The sequence below is a fragment of the Oncorhynchus mykiss genome, chromosome 16, assembly GCF_013265735.2.
Source record: "Oncorhynchus mykiss isolate Arlee chromosome 16, USDA_OmykA_1.1, whole genome shotgun sequence".
NCBI lineage: Eukaryota > Metazoa > Chordata > Actinopteri > Salmoniformes > Salmonidae > Oncorhynchus > Oncorhynchus mykiss.
This window is the reverse complement of record NC_048580.1, coordinates 75962791-75983979: the sequence shown is the minus strand read 5'-3', so window position 1 is coordinate 75983979 and position 21189 is coordinate 75962791. Positions and strand designations below refer to the sequence as shown.

At 45.1% G+C, this 21189-nt stretch overlaps 1 protein-coding gene across 3 annotated transcripts in view; it reads right to left on the bottom strand.

Moving 5' to 3' along the window:
- LOC118939596 (regulator of G-protein signaling 20-like) overlaps positions 1–19691 on the bottom strand; it is a 96999-nt gene extending 77308 nt beyond the window's left edge. For 2 of the 3 annotated variants that reach the window (XM_036947817.1, XM_036947819.1), the window contains exon 1: positions 19478–19691. The gene's annotated coding sequence lies outside the window, so the exon portion shown is untranslated. Of the gene's footprint in view, positions 1–19154; positions 19286–19477 lie in introns of those variants that run through there. The other variant, XM_036947818.1, reaches the window with a different exon arrangement.
- Positions 19692–21189: the final 1498 nt, after the last annotated feature.

Here is a 21189-nt window from a genome sequence, read left to right as displayed (position 1 = left end):
AGTTCAGCCTATAAAAAAATTAAGTGTTTTATTGTCACATACACCGGATAGGTGCTGTGAAATATGTTGCTCTACCAGGTCAGCCATGGTAGTGCAGCACGCACGCGGTTAATTAGGGTTAAAAGTGCTTTGGTCAAGGACCCTTCGACGGAGTTTTCACCTCGACGGCTCGGGTATTCAAACCAGTGACCTTTCGGCTATTGACCCAAAGTTCTAATCGCTCGGCTACCTGCCGCCCAGAAGAGATTTAGGGACAGGTTATGAGTGGCTATGAGGGACAGGCGATCATCATTCCCCCTGTAGACGACATAGCCTAGGCCTACATAAGTCATGTGGCAAAGACTACAGCCTAGGAAAGTTATACATGAATAGTACTATTAGGGTAGAAATACGGTATGTGGACACCATGGTGTATGGAATATAACGTAGGCACAATGCAGAGAATGAATCAGTAGCGACTAGTGTCCAAGCCTTCAGCTGCTGTGGAGTGTAGCAACTCCTTGAGTATCCCGTTCACATGTTAACGCACCACAACACCACAACTAGCATAGGATGCTAATATGACTAGGATTGTGCCTTTAGCTTCTGGACAATGAAAGAAAGTTGAAAACCAATAGAACATGTATGAAATGGCTAGCTAGTTAGCGGGGTGTGGGCGCTAAATAGCGTTTCAATCAGTGACGTCACTCGCTCTGAGACTTGAAGTAGTTGTTTCCCTTTGCTCAGCAAGGGTCGCGGCTTTTGTCAAGCGATAGCTAACTGATGCTTCGCGAGTGTCAGTTGTTGATGTGTGCAGAGGGCTTCTGGTTCGAGCCCAGGTAAGGGGCGAAAGCAAAACTGTTACACAAGGTAAGACATGCCTCATAATGAAGTAAAGCATTCAGGTTTAAAGAAATTAACTATTTGTTTTCAAAAGGCAAAACTGTCTCCAGCTCGTTGCAAAGTGATGTGTGACACGCTGAAAAAACTGCCTACCGTTCCCTATGTGCAGTTGAATGGCGAATGGGAAGCAAACTTAAATTACCAGTTGAGAAATAAAAATAGTAGTCCTTTTTTTAAAATCGTGGCCATCAAAACAGTTTTTAACATGCGATTGAATCTAGAAGAGTAATGACGCAATGATTGGGCTTCTAAAAATCCCGTTTCGCTTTCAGCAGCAACGAATGAGCTGTTTGAGAATCTGTAGCAGCAACTCTCGTACGAAGTCTGACAGTTTTCTGCTCACAGGCTCCGTATAATGTCAGCTGAGCGCGCGTGATAAACATGATGACTAACAAAAATACACACGCGTCAATTTAATTCCACTGAATTATGCAAATGATCCTATAGATTGATAATGCATAACGGTCATTAGGTATTTCCATCAATGAATATGTAAAAAAGCATTATCTTCATAAATGGGATTTTTTTTTTCTTCTTATCACATTCAACTTGTCAACTATAGTTTTCATTTAAAAAATAATAATTCTAAGCTAGAGTCCTACACCGGGTCGGTTGACCCATCAAAAAATATCAGCTGGTGGGTGGAATGAAAAAAATGATTCTAACCCGCGGGTCGGTTCGCAGTCGGAAATGTTTTAAAATCAAGGTAATATTTTTTTAATTTTTTACTTTTTACAAACACAGGAGCTTGTTGTGTTGAATTGTGGTGCAAATAACATTATCAGTAACTATCAGTTTTTTTTGCGGTGTACTTTTTTTGTGTCCAGTGACTAATGTATTGTTATCTGTGTATGAGGAGGAATAATAATGACGGTTTTATGCCCTGCTATTGTTTTAATTTGGATTTTATTTTTGTACCACAAAAATGTGATTTAATCAAAGGCCAATGTTAACTTTTTTAAAATTGGGGCAGTCTATTATAAATCAGTCTGGCAGTACTTTTGACAGTATTTCAATCTTCATTGATTATGTTACTTTTCTCCCAGTCTGATTTAGTGCCTGGTTTTGTCCACTCTGTTCTAATGAGTGTTGTGCGCCTTGTGGGTAATTCAGAGGGAAACACAGTCTTTATCATTCAGTGATGGGGGTCATAATATTTTATAGTTCACACAGTTCAAAAAGATAAGAGGCACATTTGTAGGAAGAAAACAGAATCTGCTTTGTTTAATACAACCGTATCTAGAGGCTACCTGAGGTTACTGACGTAATCCTGGTTATTTCAATCAACCTCATATATAAAAAAAATAAAAAAAATTGTAGTTGAGATTTTCTCCCCTGACTTCATTTTCAAAATCAGGTGACCCCTCATGGGGTCGGGACCCCTAGTTTGGGAAACAGTGCATTCGGCTACGAGGTGTCGCCTGAATAGCTGATCACAGACTCCTTTTTCCACTTAAAATTAACTAGGCAACTTTTCAGTTCGCTAGTCAGATAAAAAAAATAGCTGAGCCTTCCTTCCGCTAGAATGAACAATATGCATCTTCTAGCGATATATTGATAGGAGGACAGGCGTTTGTCAGTCACAAAGTGAGCGATGACAGGGGGAAACACTGCTGGTTTGACAGTATGCGCTCTGTCCTGCCTCTCGCTTCCCTGGGTGTGTGTAGTGTGCGCGTGTTGTGTGTGTGTGTGTGTGTTGTGGTTGCAGTTGAATTTCTTTACACGGCGGGAGAGAGCATGAATTTCATACGTCTCATAAATGTGAGTGAATTTATACGTCCCATATAAATGTGGTAACGATCAAAAGTCAAAATCCACTTATTGTTTTCTGGCATATTCCGTCTTTTTTCTTTCGTGTGCAAGGACCAACATTAACGATGTCGGGCCAGAGGATCCAGTATAACATGCGTCGGGCCAGAGGATCCAGTATAACATGCGTCGGGCCAGAGGATCCAGTATAACATGCGTCGGACCAGAGGATCCAGTATAACATGCGTCGGGCCAGAGGATCCAGTATAACATGCGTCGGGCCAGAGGATCCAGTATAACATGCGTCGGGCCAGAGGATCCAGTATAACATGCGTCGGGCCAGAGGATCCAGTATAACATGTGTCGGGCCAGAGGATCCAGTATAACATGTGTCGGGCCAGAGGACCCTGTATAACATGTGTCGGGCCAGAGGATCCAGTATAACATGCGTCGGGCCAGAGGATCCAGTATAACATGTGTCGGGCCAGAGGATACAGTATAACATGTGTCGGGCCAGAGGACCCTGTATAACATGTGTCGGGCCAGAGGATCCAGGATAACATGCGTCGGGCCAGTGGATCCAGTATAACATGTGTCGCGCCAGAGGATTCAGTATAACATGCGTCGTGCCAGTGGATACAGTATAACATGTGTCGGGCCAGAGGATCCAGCATTAACATGTGTTGTGCCAGAGGATCCAGTATAACATGTGTCGGGCCAGAGGATTCAGTATAACATGCGTCGGGCCAGAGGATCCAGTATAACTTGTGTCGGGCCAGAGGATCTAGCATTAACATGTGTTGTGCCAGTGGATCCAATATAACGTGTGTTAGGCCAGAGGATCAGTATAACATGTGTTGGGCCAGAGGATCCAGTATAACATACGTAAGGCCAGAGGATCCAGTATAACATGTGTTAGGCCAGAGGATCCAGTATAACATGTGTCAGGCCAGTGGATCTTGTATGGTATTTTCAAAGACATTGCTATATGTCTACTGATTCAATCAAAGTGTTGACAATGGACTAGTCAACTGCTGCTTTGTTTGTGTAGCAAAGCCCATGTTAAACACCTGCTTCCGTCTTCAATCATACCTGTATTACAGATAGCTGAGAAAATGCCCCTTTAAAAGGAAACTTGAAGCCTGTGGAAGTCAGCAGACTCTTACAGGATTCTTTTAAAGGCCCCGGTGCAGTCAGAATTATTGATATCATCTTGTACAACAGCTGACTACCCGACGTTAATAGGTTGTTATTTCCTGATAGTCGCTGGCCCGGCCCGGGTGAGCCTGGCTGGCTACTTCATGTTCCTATGGATAACACTGGCTATGGGAGCACTGAGGCAGACATAGCCTAGGCTACCAGCCACCTCTACACTCTAACCACTAGGCTACCAGCCACCTCTACACTCTAACCACTAGGCTACCAGCCACCTCTACACTCTAACCACTAGGCTACCTGCCGCCCCTACACTCTAACCACTAGGCTACCGGCCGCCCCTACACTCTAACCACTAGGCTACCTGCCACCCCTACACTCTAACCACTAGGCTACCTGCCTCGTCTACACTCTAACCACTAGGCTACCTGTCACCTCTACACTCTAACCACTAGGCTACCGGCCGCCCCTACACTCTAACCACTAGGCTACCTGCCGCCCCTACACTCTAACCACTAGGCTACCTGCCACCTCTACACTCTAACCACTAGGCTACCTGCCACCTCTACACTCTAACCACTAGGCTACCTGCCACCTCTACACTCTAACCACTAGGCTACCTGCCACCTCTACACTCTAATCACTAGGCTACCTGCCGCCTTTACACTCTAACCACTAGGCTACCTGCCACCTCTACACTCTAACCACTAGGCTACCTGCCGCCTCCACTCTCTAACCACTAGGCTACCGGCCGCCCCTACACTCTAACCACTAGGCTACCTGCCACCTCTACACTCTAACCACTAGGATACCTGCCTCCTCTACACTCTAACCACTAGGCTACCTGACACCTCTACACTCTAACCACTAGGCTACCTGCCGCCCCCACACTCTAACCACTAGGCTACCTGCCTCCTCTACACTCTAACCACTAGACTACCTGCCACCTCTACACTCTAACCACTAGGCTACCTGCCACCTCTACACTCTAACCACTAGTCTACCTTGCCACCCCAGGAACCGTCCATTACTATTGGTGTCGTGCTGAAACATTCCTAATTTGGTCTCTTCCGCCACGTGACATTACATTGTCAAGTTCATGTTCCTTGACTCCTAGCTCACGCGAAAATGGCTAACGTAACAGGAGAAATACGAAGAAAGGTTATGATGCGGGGAACACCATTGTAGAAACAGGTGTTGCATAGGGGAAATAAATCCCCAGCTTGGAAGGATTTTGGAGTCATTGTGGACAAGGCAAACAACAACCCGGTAGAATGGATACACAGCCTGCAAAAAATGCAAGCAGGTATCTGTTTACAATAATTCCGTTAATTATTGCATTAATTCAGGCTTTCGTTCATTTAAACCGTACGCAGACCATATCAAGTTTGAATCTGTGCGGCTGGTAGTTTGTGATTTGAATGTAACGCGTTGCATTGTGAAAATAAGCCTATAGTTCTTCATTCCATTTGACCATTTAGCAGACATTATTATCCAGAGTTACTTACAGTAGCAATTAGGGTTCAGTGCCTGGCTCAAGGGCTCAAGGGCTCAAGGGCTCAAGGGCTCTTTGACATCTTTTTTATTTAGTCGGTTCGGGGATTTTAACCAGGAACCTTTCAGTTAGTGAAATGGTCCACCCACACAGACAGTGTGGTGAAGAAGGCGCAACAGCGCCTCTTTAACCTCAGGAGGCTGAAGAAATTTGGCTTGTCACCTAAAACCCTCACAAACTTTTACATGTGCACAATTGAGAGCATCCTGTTGGGCTGTATCGCCGTCTGGTACGGCGAACTGCACCGGCCACAACCGCAGCACTCTCCAGAGGGTGGTGCGGTCTGCACAGCGCATCACCGGTGGTAAACTACCTGCCTTCCAGGACATCGACAGCACCCTTCCTTCACAGGAAGGCCAAAAAGATCATCAAGGACAACAACCACTCAAACCACTGCCTGTTCACCCTGTTACCATCCAGAAGGCGAGGTCTGAACAGGTAAATCGAAGCTGGGACCGAGAGACTAAAAAACAGCTTCTATCTCAAGGTGGAATTGTTAGATTACTTGTTAGATATTGCTGCACTGTCAGAACTAGAAGCACAAGAACTTCGCTACACATGCAATAACATCTGCTAACCATGTGTACTTGTATGTGACCAATAACATTTTATGTGATTTGATTTACTGGCCCAACCCTCTTAACCCACTAGGCTAATTGCCAACCAATTCATGGCATGGCTTAGTTTAATCCAACAAAGTCATGCAGACAAATCAATTCACTTTAAAAAAATGCTGGGTTATTGAAGCTGGGTGCTGGGTTATTGAAGCTGGGTTATTAAAGCTGGGTGCTGGGTTATTGAAGTTGGGTGCTGGGGTATTGAAGCTGGGTGCTGGGTTATTGAAGCTGGGTTATTGAAGCTGGGTTATGAAGCTGGGGTATCGAAGCTGGGTGTTGGGTTATTGAAGCTGGGTGCTGGGTTATTGAAGCTGGGTTATTGAAGCTGGGTTATTGAAGCTGGGTGTTGGGTTATTGAAGCTGGGTGATGGGTTATTGAAGCTGGATGCTGGGTTATTGAAGCTGGGTGCTGGGTTATTGAAGCTGGGTTATTGAAGCTGGGTGCTGGGTTATTGAAGCTGGGTGATGGGTTATTGAAGCTGGGTTATTGAAGCTGGGTGTTGGGTTATTGAAGCTGGGTTATTGAAGCTGGGTGCTGGGTTATTGAAGCTGGGTGATGGGTTATTGAAGCTGGGTTATTGAAGCTGGGTGCTGGGTTATTGAAGCTGGGTGATGGGTTATTGAAGCTGGGTTATTGAAGCTGGTTGCTGGGTTATTGAAGCTGTGTGCTGGGTTATTGAAGCTGGGTTATTGAAGCTGGGTGCTGGGTTATTGAAGCTGGATGCTGGGTTATTGAAGCTGGGTTATTGAAGCTGGGTGCTGGGTTATTGAAGCTGGGTTATTGAAGCTGGGTGTTGGGTTATTGAAGCTGGGTTATTGAAGCTGGGTGCTGGGTTATTGAAGCTGGGTGCTGGGTTATTGAAGCTGGGTGATGGGTTATTGAAGCTGGATGCTGGGTTATTGAAGCTGGGTGCTGGGTTATTGAAGCTGGGTTATTGAAGCTGGGTGCTGGGTTATTGAAGCTGGGTGCTGGGTTATTGAAGCTGGGTTATTGAAGCTGGGTGCTGGGTTATTGAAGCTGGGGGCTGGGTTATTGAAGCTGGGTTATTGAAGCTGGGTGCTGGGTTATTGAAGCTGGGGGCTGGGTTATTGAAGCTGGGTTATTGAAGCTGGGTGCTGGGTTATTGAAGCTGGGTGCTGGGTTATTGAAGCTGGTTGTTGGGTTATTGAAGCTGGGTTATTGAAGCTGGGTGCTGGGTTATTGAAGCTGGGGGCTGGGTTATTGAAGCTGGGTTATTGAAGCTGGGTGCTGGGTTATTGAAGCTGGGTGCTGGGTTATTGAAGCTGGGTGTTGGGTTATTGAAGCTGGGTGCTGGGTTATTGAAGCTGGTTGTTGGGTTATTGAAGCTGGGTGCTAGGTTATTGAAGCTGGGTGCTGGGTTATTGAAGCTGGGTGTTGGGTTATTGAAGCTGGTTGTTGGGTTATTGAAGCTGGGTTATTGAAGCTGAATTATTGAAGCTGGGTGCTGGGGTATTGAAGCTGGTTGTTGGGTTATTGAAGCTGGGTTATTGAAGCTGGGTAATTGAAGCTGGATGCTGGGTTATTGAAGCTGGGTGCTGGGTTATTGAAGCTGGGTGCTGGGTAATTGAAGCTGGGTGCTGGGTTATTGAAGCTGGGTGCTGGGTTATTGAAGCTGGGTGCTGGGTTATTGAAGCTGGGTGTTGGGTTATTGAAGCTGGTTGTTGGGTTATTGAAGCTGGGTGCTGGGTAATTGAAGCTGGGTGCTGGGTTATTGAAGCTGGGTGCTGGGTTATTGAAGCTGGGTTATTGAAGCTGGGTTATTGAAGCTGGGTGCTGGGTTATTGAAGCTGGGTTATTGAAGCTGGGTTATTGAAGCTGGATGCTGGGTTATTGTGAAATCGTCATTCCTGTTCATCTATTCTGCTGTGTAGTTATCATATGCCAACATGCTGACTACACCGGGAAACGCGGGTGTGTCCACGTGCTCCATCGTACGCATGTTGAATTTGTCCATCCACACCAGACACGACCAGGACACGCAGGTTGAATTTGTCCATCCACACCAGACACGATCAGGACACACATGTTGAATTTGTCCATCCACACCAGACACGATCAGGACACGCATGTTGAATTTGTCCATCCACACCAGACACGATCAGGACACGCATGTTGAATTTGTCCATCCACATCAGACACGATCAGGACACGCATGTTAAATTTGTCCATCCACACCAGACACGATCAGGACACGCATGTTGAATTTGTCCATCCACACCAGACACGATCAGGACACGCATGTTGAATTTGTCCATCCACACCAGACACGATCAGGACACGCATGTTGAATTTGTCCATCCACACCAGACACGATCAGGACACGCATGTTGAATTTGTCCATCCACACCAGACACGATCAGGACACGCATGTTGAATTTGTCCATCCACACCAGACACGATCAGGACACGCATGTTGAATTTGTCCATCCACACCAGACACGATCAGGACACGTATGTTGAATTTGTCCATCCACACCAGACACGATCAGGACACGCATGTTGAATTTGTCCATCCACACCAGACACGATCAGGACACGCATGTTGAATTTGTCCATCCACACCAGACACGATCAGGACACGCATGTTGAATTTGTCCATCCACACCAGACACGATCAGGACACGCATGTTGAATTTGTCCATCCACACCAGACACGATCAGGACACGCATGTTGAATTTGTCCATCCACACCAGACACGATCAGGACACGCAGGTTGAATTTGTCCATCCACACCAGACACGATCAGGACACGCAGGTTGAAATATCAACCATAACTCCAAACCAACTAGATTAACTTGGGGACACTGCAAAACACATATAAAACACTCATGGACATTTAGCTAGTAACTTGCTGTTGTTAGCTCATGTGTCCTGGGATATAAACATCGGTTGTTATTTTTACCTGAAATGCACAAGGTCCTTTTTTTAGTCTGGTCTTTGTAGAATATCAATCCATTTTGAGTCACACAAAATCATGTGTTCTCTACTCTCACAATAAATCCACAGATTAAATCTCTCCTAGTCTTCTTCTTCTGCTTTGGACTTTATATGGAGGTTGGCAACCAACTTTAAGGTGCATTACCACCACCAACTGGACTGGAGTGTGGACCTCAGTTCATCTTTCAATCACCCACGTGGGTATATGCTCCTAACAATACAATTATGTGTTATAATTATTATACTACCGCATGTAATAAATAACATTAATATAACAGAATGTGTCCAAGAAAAACATTCGAATTTTGCAGTATGTAATTAACAGGAATGACATTTACTCTCACGGGTGACCACTAAGAGCTAGCTGAAAGTCATTTCCCCTAATAAGCCACGCCTCCTGGAAATAACCTAAGGATTACATTTAAGAAAAGACCAAGCTGACAGGTCAACCCAGCATGAGAGTAACAAAATACCAAACTGATGGTTGAAATTAACCCATGTTTGGGTAATACCAACAACCCAACCGTCCATCTGTCCTGATGTCGGATATCGGGTAGGGCTCAGACCTGATGTGGCGTGTGCGGCTATAGATCAAAAGGACCCGTGAAGGACTCTGCTCTATGTCCCTTCTTCCCCTTTAAGAAACCGAAGAACAGGAGAGGGAGAGAGGGAAAGGGGAACCCCCCAAAAAAGAGGAATAGTGGCAGACAGATGGAGGAAGTGAGAACAGAGGAATAGAGTGGAGGAAGAGAGTCAGTCAGACTGACTGAGACAGACAGGCACCATCTCTACCCTACAGTCAGACTGACTGAGACAGACAGGCACCATCTCTACCCGACAGTCAGACTGACTGAGACAGACAGGCACCATCTCTACCCTACAGTCTGACTGAGACAGACAGGCCCCATCTCTACCCTACAGTCTGACTGAGACAGACAGGCACCATCTCTACCCTACAGTCAGACTGACTGAGACAGACAGGCACCATCTCTACCCGACAGTCAGACTGACTGAGACAGACAGGCACCATCTCTACCCTACAGTCAGACTGAGACAGACAGGCACCATCTCTACCCTACAGTCAGACTGAGACAGACAGGCACCATCTCTACCCTACAGTCAGACTGAGACAGACAGGCACCATCTCTACCCTACAGTCAGACTGAGACAGACAGGCACCATCTCTACCCTACAGTCAGACTGAGACAGACAGGCACCATCTCTACCCTACAGTCTGACTGAGACAGACAGGCATCATATCCACCCTACAGTCTGACTGAGACAGACAGGCACCATCTCTACCCTACAGTCTGACTGAGACAGACAGGCATCATATCCACCCTACAGTCTGACTGAGACAGACAGGCACCATCTCTACCCTACAGTCTGACTGAGACAGACAGGCACCATATCTACCCTACAGTCACTTCAATGTTTCACTTCAGTGAAGGTGTATTTACTTATTTACTTAAATACTTGGTATTTAGTACTTAGTATTTTTGTATGTTAGTACTGAGTACTTAGTATTTAAAGGAGGGGTGAAAGTTAGCTGGGAACAGTCCAGTACGGCTTCCCCGCAAAATAAATAGTGAAAGCCTATCACAATAACTAAAACATAGATTACAAGAAAACTGTAGGCTATTACACTATCTATCATTACCGAATGTATGTCGCATTAAAACCATGAGCGGCTGGACAAAAGGTATGGTTCAACGATAACTCTGCCAAGGCAGAGACGCGTACGGACAGCATCAATTCAGGTTTACAAGACTTGTGTAAGGCCTAATGAACGACACATCACAATCATTCTGAACACTTCCGGGGTGTTTTGTAAGTGACGTCTCTTGGATGTTGGAATTATTTCAGAGTGGAGTAGTTTAATAGTTGGATTTGTCGCTGAAGTCTGGGACACGGATTGTAGTAAGGCCTCACACCTAGCCTACAGTAATAGTAACTCCTCGCAGTAAAATTATACACCACAATGTTATAATGATGTCTCTGGAACAGGATTGGAGAAATATGATTTATTTAATTCAGCATCTTGATAGAATCTTGATAGAATGATTTGATTTGATGTGTGTTAGGAAACCTATCGTGACCTACCGCCTAAACGTTTCTTTTGCGTCATAAAAGCTGACCTTTGATTTCATATTCAAACAAATCAAATATGCGATGGTGATTCATTGATCGTTCTATCGTTTGATGACATCATTTTGGTGATCAAGGTTTTATTGATTGTTCTAAACGATGGATGATGTAACGACCGAAGAGAAGCCTCACGTAAAGTGGACACCCCTTCAAATGATTCGCTGACAGGTGTATAAAATAAAGCACACAGCCATGCAATCTCCACAGACAAACATTGGCAGTAGAATGGTCTGTACTGAAGAGCTCATTGACTTTCAACGTGGCACCGACATAGGATGCCACCTTTCCAAAAAGTCAGTGTGTCATATTTTGCCCTGCTAGAGCTACCCCGGTCAACTGTAAGTGTTGTTATTGTGAGATTAAAACGTCTAGGAGAAACAACGGCTCAGCAGCGAAGTGGTAGGCCAAACAAGCTCACAGAATAGGACTGCCAAGTGCTGAAGCACGTTAAAATGGTCTGTCCCCAGATGCAACATTCACTACAAAGTTCCCATCTGCCTCTGGAAGCGACGTCAGCACAAGAACTGATCGTCGGGAGCTTCATGAAATGGGTTTCTGGAGTGATGAATCACGCTTCACCATCTGGCAGTCCGATGGACGAATCTGGGTTTGGCGGATGCCAGGAGAACGCTACCTGCCCAAATTTGTAGTGCCGACTGTAAAGTTTGGTGGAGGAGGAAAAATTGTCTGGGGCTGTTTTTCATGGTTCTGGCCCCTTAGTTCCAGTGAAGGGAAATCTTAAAGCTACAGCATACAATGACATTCTAGACGATTCTGTGCTTCCAACTTTGTGACAACAATCTGGGGAAGGCCTTTTCCTGTTTCAAAATGACAATGCCCCTGTGCACAAAGCGAGGTCCATACAGAATTGGTTTTGTCGTGATAGTTGTGGAAGAACTTGACTGGCCCATCGAACACCTTTGGGATGAATTGGTTCGCCGACTGCTAGCCAGGACTAATCGCCCCCAACATCAGTACCCAACCTCACTAATGCTCTTGTCTGGGTGAATGGAAGCAAGTCCCCGCAGCAATGTTCCAACATCTAGTGGAAAGCCTTCCCAGAAGAGGGGAGGCTGTTATAGCAGCAATGTTCCAACATCTAGTGGAAAGCCTTCCCAGAAGAGTGGAGGCTGTTATAGCAGAAATGTTCCAACATCTAGTGGAAAGCCTTCCCAGAAGAGTGGAGGCTGTTATAGCAGCAATGTTCCAACATCTAGTGGAAAGCCTTCCCAGAAGAGTGGAGGCTGTTATAGCAGCAATGTTCCAACATCTAGTGGAAAGCCTTCCCAGAAGAGTGGAGGCTGTTATAGCAGAAATGTTCCAACATCTAGTGGAAAGCCTTCCCAGTAGAGTGGAGGCTGTTGTAGCAGCAAAGGGGGAACCCTGTCAGTACCCTAACCCTCTGTCAGTACCCTAAACCTCTGTCTGTACACTATATCTCCGTCAGTACCCTAAACCTCTGTCAGTACCCTAAACCTCTGTCAGTACCCTATACCTCTGTCAGTACCCTATACCTCTGTCAGTACCCTAAACCTCTGTCAGTACCCTAAACCTCTGTCAGTAAACTATACCTCTGTCAGTACCCTAAACCTCTGATAGTACCCTAAACCTCTGTCAGTACACTATACCTCTGTCAGTACCCTAAACCTCTGTCAGTACCCTAAACCTCTGTCAGTTCACTATACATCTGTCAGTACCCTAAACCTCTGTCAGTACACTATACCTCTGTCAGTACCCTAAACCTCTGTCAGTACACTATACCTCTGTCAGTACCCTATACCTCTGTCAGTACACTATACCTCTATACCTCTGTCAGTACCCTATACCTCTGTCAGTACCCTATACCTCTGTCAGTACACTATACCTCTGTCAGTACCCTAAACCTCTGTCAGTACCCTATAACTCTGTCAGTACACTATACCTCTATACCTCTGTCAGTACCCTATACCTCTGTCAGTACACTATACCTCTGTCAGTACCCTATACCTCTGTCAGTACACTATACCTCTGTCAGTACCCTATACCTCTGTCAGTTCCCTAAACCTCTGTCAGTACCCTATACCTCTGTCAGTACCCTATACCTCTGTCAGTACCCTAAACCTCTGTCAGTACCCTAAACCTCTGTCAGTACACTATATCTCTGTCAGCACACTATATCTCTGTCAGTACACTATACCTCTGTCAGTACACTAAACCTCTGTCAGTACCCTATACCTCTGTCAGTACCCTAAACCTCTGTCAGTACCCTATACCTCTGTCAGTACCCTAAACCTCTATACCTCTGTCAGTACCCTAAACCTCTGTCAGTACACTATACCTCTGTCAGTACACTATACCTCTGTCAGTACACTATACCTCTGTCAGTACCCTAAACCTCTGTCAGTACCCTAAACCTCTGTCAGTACCCTAAACCTCTGTCAGTACACTATACCTCTGTCAGTACCCTAAACCTCTGTCAGTACCCTATACCTCTGATCTACACTATACCTCTGTCAGTACCCTATACCTCTGATGTACACTATACCCATGTCAGTACAGTGTACATCAGAGAGAAACAGGATATGTTGAGACAGGGCGCCCTCCTCCAGAGGAAGTATGTGACTCATTCATGTCACTCTGCAGAAAGATATCTTGCTCTGTTCTCTTATCATCAGGCCACATCCTCAGCCTCTATCTAAACCTTACTATTGTCTAGATTTGGTGCCTCTCTCTGTCTCAGTCAGACTGTAGGGTAAGAGATGGTACCTCTCTGTCTCAGTCAGACTGTAGGGTAGATATGTAGGTGCCTCTCTGTCTCAGTCAGACTGTAGGGTAGAGATGGTGCCTGTCTGTCTCAGACAGACTGTAGGGTAGAGATGGTGCCTGCCTGTCTCAGTCTGACTGTAGGGTAGAGATGGTGCCTGTCTGTCTCAGTCTGACTGTAGGGTAGATATGTAGGTGCCTGTCTGTCTCAGTCAGACTGTAGGGTAGAGATGGTGCCTGTCTGTCTCAGTCAGACTGTAGGGTAGATATGGTGCCTGTCTGTCTCAGTCAGACTGTAGGGTAGAGATTGTGCCTGTCTGTCTCAGTCAGACTGTAGGGTAGACATGGTGCCTGCCTGTCTCAGTCTGACTGTAGGGTAGAGATGGTGCCTGTCTGTCTCAGTCTGACTGTAGGGTAGATATGTAGGTGCCTGTCTGTCTCAGTCAGACTGTAGGGTAGAGATGGTGCCTGTCTGTCTCAGTCAGACTGTAGGGTAGAGATGGTGCCTGTCTGTCTCAGTCAGACTGTAGGGTATATATGTAGGTGCCTGTCTGTCTCAGTCAGACTGTTGTGTAGAGATGGTGCCTGTCTGTCTCAGTCAGACTGTAGGGTAGAGATGGTGCCTGTCTGTCTCAGTCTGACTGTAAGGTAGAGATGGTGCCTGTCTGTCTCAGTCAGACTATAGGGTAGAGATGGTGCCTGTCTGTCTCAGTCAGACTGTAGGGTAGAGATGGTGCCTGTCTGTCTCAGTCTGACTGTAGGGTAGAGATGGTGCCTGTCTGTCTCAGTCAGACTGTAGGGTAGAGATGGTGCCTGTCTGTCTCAGTCTAACTGAAGTGAGTCATTAGTGAAATTGGATTCATATTCAGTGTGGATTCCAGGACACTCCTCCTCCAGTGGACTTAAGGGCTTTCCCGGCAATAAGTATTAGGCAGAGTTGCCCAATAATTTTAAATGGAGGGCAGAGTTGCCCATTAATTTTCAAGGGGGGGCAGAGTTGCCCAATAATTTTCAATGGGGGGCAGAGTTGCCCATTAATTTTGAAAGGGGGGCAGAGTTGCCCATTAATTTTGAATGGGGGGCAGAGTTGCCCAATAATTTTCAATGGGGGGCAGAGTTGCCCATTAATTTTCAATGGGGGGCAGAGTTGCCCAATAATTTTCAATGGGGGGCAGAGTTGCCCATTCATTTTCAATGGGGGGCGTAATTGTATCCAGGCGTAGTGATCGGCAATGCTCGTGCACTCGAAAGACACTCAGCCGAGGCGGAAAAAATAGGAATCTTATTTTTTTTGGTGAACTCCGCTCTGCCCCAAGCCCTTTATCTAAACTGACTTGACCTGCCCTGAGGCTGACTGACAAGGTCAGAACAGAGAAATGGGTTATTCTCTAGTGGATCAAGCCTTCCTTCCTCCTTCTATTCTCTAGTGGATCTAGCCTTCCTTCCTCCTTCTATTCTCTAGTGGATCTAGCCTTCCTTCCAACTTCTATTCTCTAATGGATCTATCCTTCCTTCATCCTTCTATTCTCTAGTGGATCTAGCCTTCCTTCCTCCTTCTATTCTCTAGTGGATCTAGCCTTCCTTCCTCCTTCTATTCTCTAGTGGATCTAGCCTTCCTTCCTCCTTATATTCTCTAGTGGATCAAGCCTTCTTTCCTCCTTCTATTCTCTAGTGGATCAAGCCTTCCTTTCTCCTATTCTCTAGTGGATCTAGCCTTCCTTCCTCCTTCTATTCTCTAGTGGATCAAGCCTTCCTTTCTCCTATTCTCTAGTGGATCTAGCCTTCCTTCCTCCTTCTATTCTCTAGTGGATCTAGGCTTCCTTCCTCCTTCTATTCTCTAGTGGATCTAGCCTTCCTTCCAACTTCTATTCTCTAGTGGATCTAGGCTTCCTTCCTCCTTCTATTCTCTAGTGGATCTAGCCTTCCTTCCTCCTTCTATTCTCTAATGGATCTAGCCTTCCTTCCTCCTTCTATTCTCTAATGGATCTAGCCTTCCTTCCTCCTTCTATTCTCTAGTGGATCTAGGCTTCCTTCCTCCTTCTATTCTCTAGTGGATCTAGGCTTCCTTCCTCCTTCTATTCTCTAGTGGATCTAGCCTTCCTTCCTCCTTCTATTCTCTAGTGGATCTAGCCACTGGACTGAGGAAACTAAACACCAGATGTATCTTGTTGCAGTAATAGTAGTCTATAGTTAAGCCTTTCACTTCCCTCACTGCCCAGGGGTCCCCTTTTGTAAGTGGAAGATACTTTCGACACCACTTAGTATCAGATAAATACTTTTTTACCGCATCCCAAATAGCACCGTATTCCCTACATAGTGCACTACCATTAACCAGAGCCCTATGGGTAGTAGTGCACTGTATAGGAAATAGTGTTCCATTTGGGCCTTTATCTACAATAGAAACGGAACATGCAACTGCAACATGTTGCTGTCCATACGAGGAAATCAGTCAATTGAAATACATTCATTAGGCCCTAATCTATGGATTTCACATGACTGGGAATACAGATATGCATCTGTTGGTCACTGATACCTTTAAAAAGGTTGGGACTTGGATTAGAAAACCAGTCAGTATCTCCTATGACCACCATTCGCCTCATGCAGCGTGACACATCTCTTTCACATAGAGTTGATCAGGCTGTTGATTGGTGGCCTGTTGGAATGTTGTCCCACTCCTCTTCAATGGCTGTGCGAAGTTGCTGGATATTGTCAGGAACTGGAACACGCTGTCGTACACGTTGATCCAGAGCATCCCAAACATGCTCAATGGGAGACATATCTGGTGAGTATGCAGGCCATGGAAGAACTGGGACATTTTCAGCATCCAGCAATTGTGCACAGATTGCGACATGGGGCATTACCATGCTGAGACATGAGGCGATGGCGGTGGATGAATGGCACAACGATGGGCCTCAGGATCTTGTCACGGTATCTCTGTGCATTCAAATTGCCATCGATAAAATGCAATTGTGTTCGTTGTCCGTAGCTTATACCCATAACCCCACTGCCACTTGGCACTCTGTTCACAACGGTGACATCAGCAAACCGTTCACCCACACCACGCTATACACCCTGTCTGCCATCTGCTCGGTACAGCTGAAACCAGGATTCATCCGCGAATAGCATCGAAGGTGAGCATGTTGCTCACTGAAGTCGGTTTACGACGCCGAACTGCAGTTTCTGACAGTTTCATCAGCTGTCCGGGTGGCTGGTCTCAGACGATCCTGCAGGTGAAGAAGCCTGGAGTACCTGGGATGGTGTGGTTACACGTGGTCTACAGGTGTGAGGCCGGTTGGACGTACTGCCAAATTCTGTAAAATGACGTCTGATGGTAGAGAAATTAACATTAAATTCTCTGGCAACAGCTCTGGTGGACATTCCTGAATTCAGCAAGACAATTGCACGCTCCCTCAAAACTTGAGACATCTGTGGCATTGTGTTGCGTGATAAAACTGCACACTTATTGTCCCCAGCACAAGGTGCACCTGTGTAACGTCCATGCTGTTTAATCAGCTTCTTGTTATGCCCCACCTGGCAATTGGATGGATTATCTTGGCAAAGGAGAAATGCTCACTAACAGGGATGTAATTAAATGCGTTCATACAATTTTAGAGAAATAAGCTTTTTGTGCTCATCTGAGTCTATCAATTTCCCTAAAATAACCTCCATGTTCATGTCATATGTTAAATGTTAGCATATCCTCTCATGCCAGATGTTTCTGCTCCTCTCTCTCTCTCTCTCTCTCTCTCTCTCTCTGTCTCTCTCTCTCTCTCTCTCTCTCTCTGTCTCTCTCTCTCTCTCTCTCTCTCTCTCTCTCTCTCTCTCTGTCTCTCTCTCTCTCTCTCTCTCTCTCTCTCTCTCTCTCTGTCTCTCTCTCTCTCTCTCTCTCTCTCTCTCTCTCTGTCTCTCTCTCTCTCTCTCTCTCTCTCTCTCTCTCTCTCTCTCTCTGTTGCTCTTTTCTCACCAACCTACAATAGAACCTACAATAGAATCCTCGGTGAGAGAGAAATCTGTCAAAAATAACAGAAAAGGCTTTAGGTAACTCTTGACTTCTGTTATTAATCATGTGTAGCAAACTCCTGTCAGACATTTCAGTCATAAAAAAAAAAAAAATAGAACATGTAGATGGACTTTGACTGACTTATTAAAGATGTTTTCATTGCAATCCTTGGGTTTGGTCTGATCTGTGTGCACAAAATGCAGTTCGCCCCCCCCCCCCCCCCCCCCCCCTCATATTCAGAAGCGCGTCCTCGGGAGATTGGTACGCACGAACATGTTTCAAAGCGCTTCGCCGCCACGCGACACCGGTGCCCCGCATCCCTCACCTTCCTCCGCTCCACGGGGACGCGCTTACTGGCGCCGCTCACAACAAATTCATTCAGTCGTACGTCTCGTGCATGAGTCACGAACGCGCTTTACTACACGACGAGTTTGGGAGGAAAGGTGTAGGCAGACAGTCACATATCCTCCTCATAAATGATTCACACGCGGCTAAACGAACAATATGAGGGTTAAAAGACGATTATTTCTGTTACCGGTTAAAATACTATTATTTCTGTTACCGGTTAAAATACTATTATTTCTGTTACCTGCAGCACAGATGTTATCTAGGCCCATCAATAGGATATCTGACAAAACAAACTTCCTAACGGACAATGATGATCTTTTCAATTTGCACTTCCTAGACCGAGATGACCGACTTGAGAATAATACATGTATTGCCCCCCCCCCCCCCCCCCCCCCCCCCCACACACACACACACACACACTACCGGTAGGCTACATATCAAACACTAAAGGACACTAACCCATAAGAATAACTACCGATATGTAGCCTACAAGTTTGGCTAGGTTGAGAAGAGCATCACGATTTTAGCGTAGAACAAAATCACAAAACCTCACTCTCTCGTAGCCTATTACATTGCGTGAGGAGAACTGACAGATGTCACGCAACAAAATGTACGAAATTGGACAAACGTGACAAATACAAAAACCCGTTTGCACTATACCCCCGTGGGATTCCTTCTTCCGCTCCTGTGGGGTTTACATATATAGTAAACCAGCAACCAAGGAAACATCCAACTTGGCTGCTCAAATGATCTGCTTTTCAATATTACTGTTAGCAGGCTGTGCACATGTTTACGCTCGACATAAAGAAGACACATACATCATATCAGTGGTACCGAGAGAGAGAAATCATAGCCGAGCAAAATTGAACAGACTGACATCTCCATATTGTATATTGTACTAATATGGATCCAGAGCAGAGCAGACCGTTCTACTAACAGAAATGAAGCAGTGAAACAAGCGACAGAAAAAATAAGCGTCAGTAGCAGTATTTCCCTACCTAACCTCTCTTCCTCAGTCAGTTTCGAATGAGAAGCACAGTGGCTATTGTATCGAAAGACATATCGTTACTCTATTTCCAGGACAGAAGTATTCCGTGTTGTCGAAAACATGATCCAAATACTAAATGTTGTTTTACAGGTTTTTTGGGGGGTGGGGGGGAAACGGGGGGGGTACCGTTACAGTTTCTTCAAGACATCCCTTTTCTCTTCAGCAGTAGCCTAGGAATCACGGACCTTTTTTTTCAAAATGGGAAAAACCCACCATTGACTGGCAAACTCAAAAACAATTTACTTGACATGGCTATTATTTAATAATACTTACAATTTTTTGCATTAAAATGATCAGGTGGACGGTATCCGTTTCGTTTTCGGAGGCACATCCGTTTCTTTTAATGTGTTTTATATATATATATATTAAAGCATATATATATATATAGATAGATATATATATGTATATGTGTAAAAAAAAATACTGTATATATTCGCTGTTGCCGTATTCCAGCGCGAGCTGGGCTCGACACCCTTACCGACCCGAACGGAGGCTGCACGGCGCATGCGTGGAGCCGTACGGCGCTCCTTACACAGACAGACAGAGATGTTCACCAAGGAACGGATCTTCCTCAAGTATAGCTGGCATTTGTTATAAACCTTAACAGTGGCACATAAAGAAGTTAAGTCATAACAATTAAAGCATACAGGAAGATAATTGACTGAGGTCAACTAACATATTGTAGCGATTGATTGAGTACATAATCATCTTCGTCAACGTCCCCATTAGCATCCTCTTTTTTCCCTCCTCATCTTCATCAACAGGTAAACTAAAATTGCAACAAAAATAACATTGTAATGACATACTACTACTACTAATAATAATACTCATTATCATCATGATATTGTTTGTTTACATAAGGTAGCCCCAGGAGTAGCTCTTATAACCTAGAGACTATAACAGTGACGGTAACTTTGCCTTTTTAGTTTTTAAATGACCTGCTATGATTTGATTATTTATTCCTCACTTAACCTCATTGATTATTTTTTTTAAAACTACTTAATTCAAAGAAACTGTTGTTTCACACTCACACAACTTTAACAACAAGTTATCTCTCTTCACACAATACAATTCATATAAGTCACTTCCTGTACAATACTTCAAATCGTGGTAGGTTACTTCCACCACAACACAATTCACATAAGTCACTTCCTGTTCCATACTTCCAGTCGTGGTAGGCTCCTTCCACCGGGCCACTGCTGATAAACGTTAAATTACGTAAGGAACATACCATGCTCTGCCTGTGTTACTGTCGTGGTTCTGTCCAGCGAGCGGCGCCAGACACCAACAATAGCCGAATGAAGATATGGTTACGACCGCTGGCGAGTCAAAATATCTCTATGCCCATTATATTTGGTCTGGTTTGTCGGAGAACATTTGCATACCAATAAAATGTAAATAAACTACCAAAAATTATCTTGAAAGAATATCTTGATCATTTTCAGACTAGGTGGCCCAAACACTAGGCCTGTGGGCATGTGGAATTAGAAAATAGATTCATTAAATTATTGATAAGGATTTGGCGCACTGAATGACGCTAAATAGTTGCTGGGATTCGAATAGTAGTTCTATCATATTCAAAACGAACGTTTCCTCTTTTTTTTTTTAAATCAGTCACGTTTTTATATCATGAGATCTGCTGTTTGTCCACATGGTGTCAGTAAAGCTCTCTGAGATGGGAAGTGTCACCTAACCATTGTCTGCTCATTCATGCTGCAACCAAATTTTTATTTTTTTTTATTTTACCTTTATTTAACCAGGCAAGTCAGTTAAGAACAAATTCTTATTTTCAATGACGGCCTGGGAACAGTGGGTTAACTGCCTGTTCAGGGGCAGAACGACAGATTTGTACCTTGTCAGCTCGGGGGTTTGAACTCGCAACCTTCCGGTTACTAGTCCAACGCTCTAACCACTAGGCTACCCTGCCGCCCCACTCCCTACATGGGCATCCTTTGATGAATCCATAAAGAACGCAAAGTGACAAC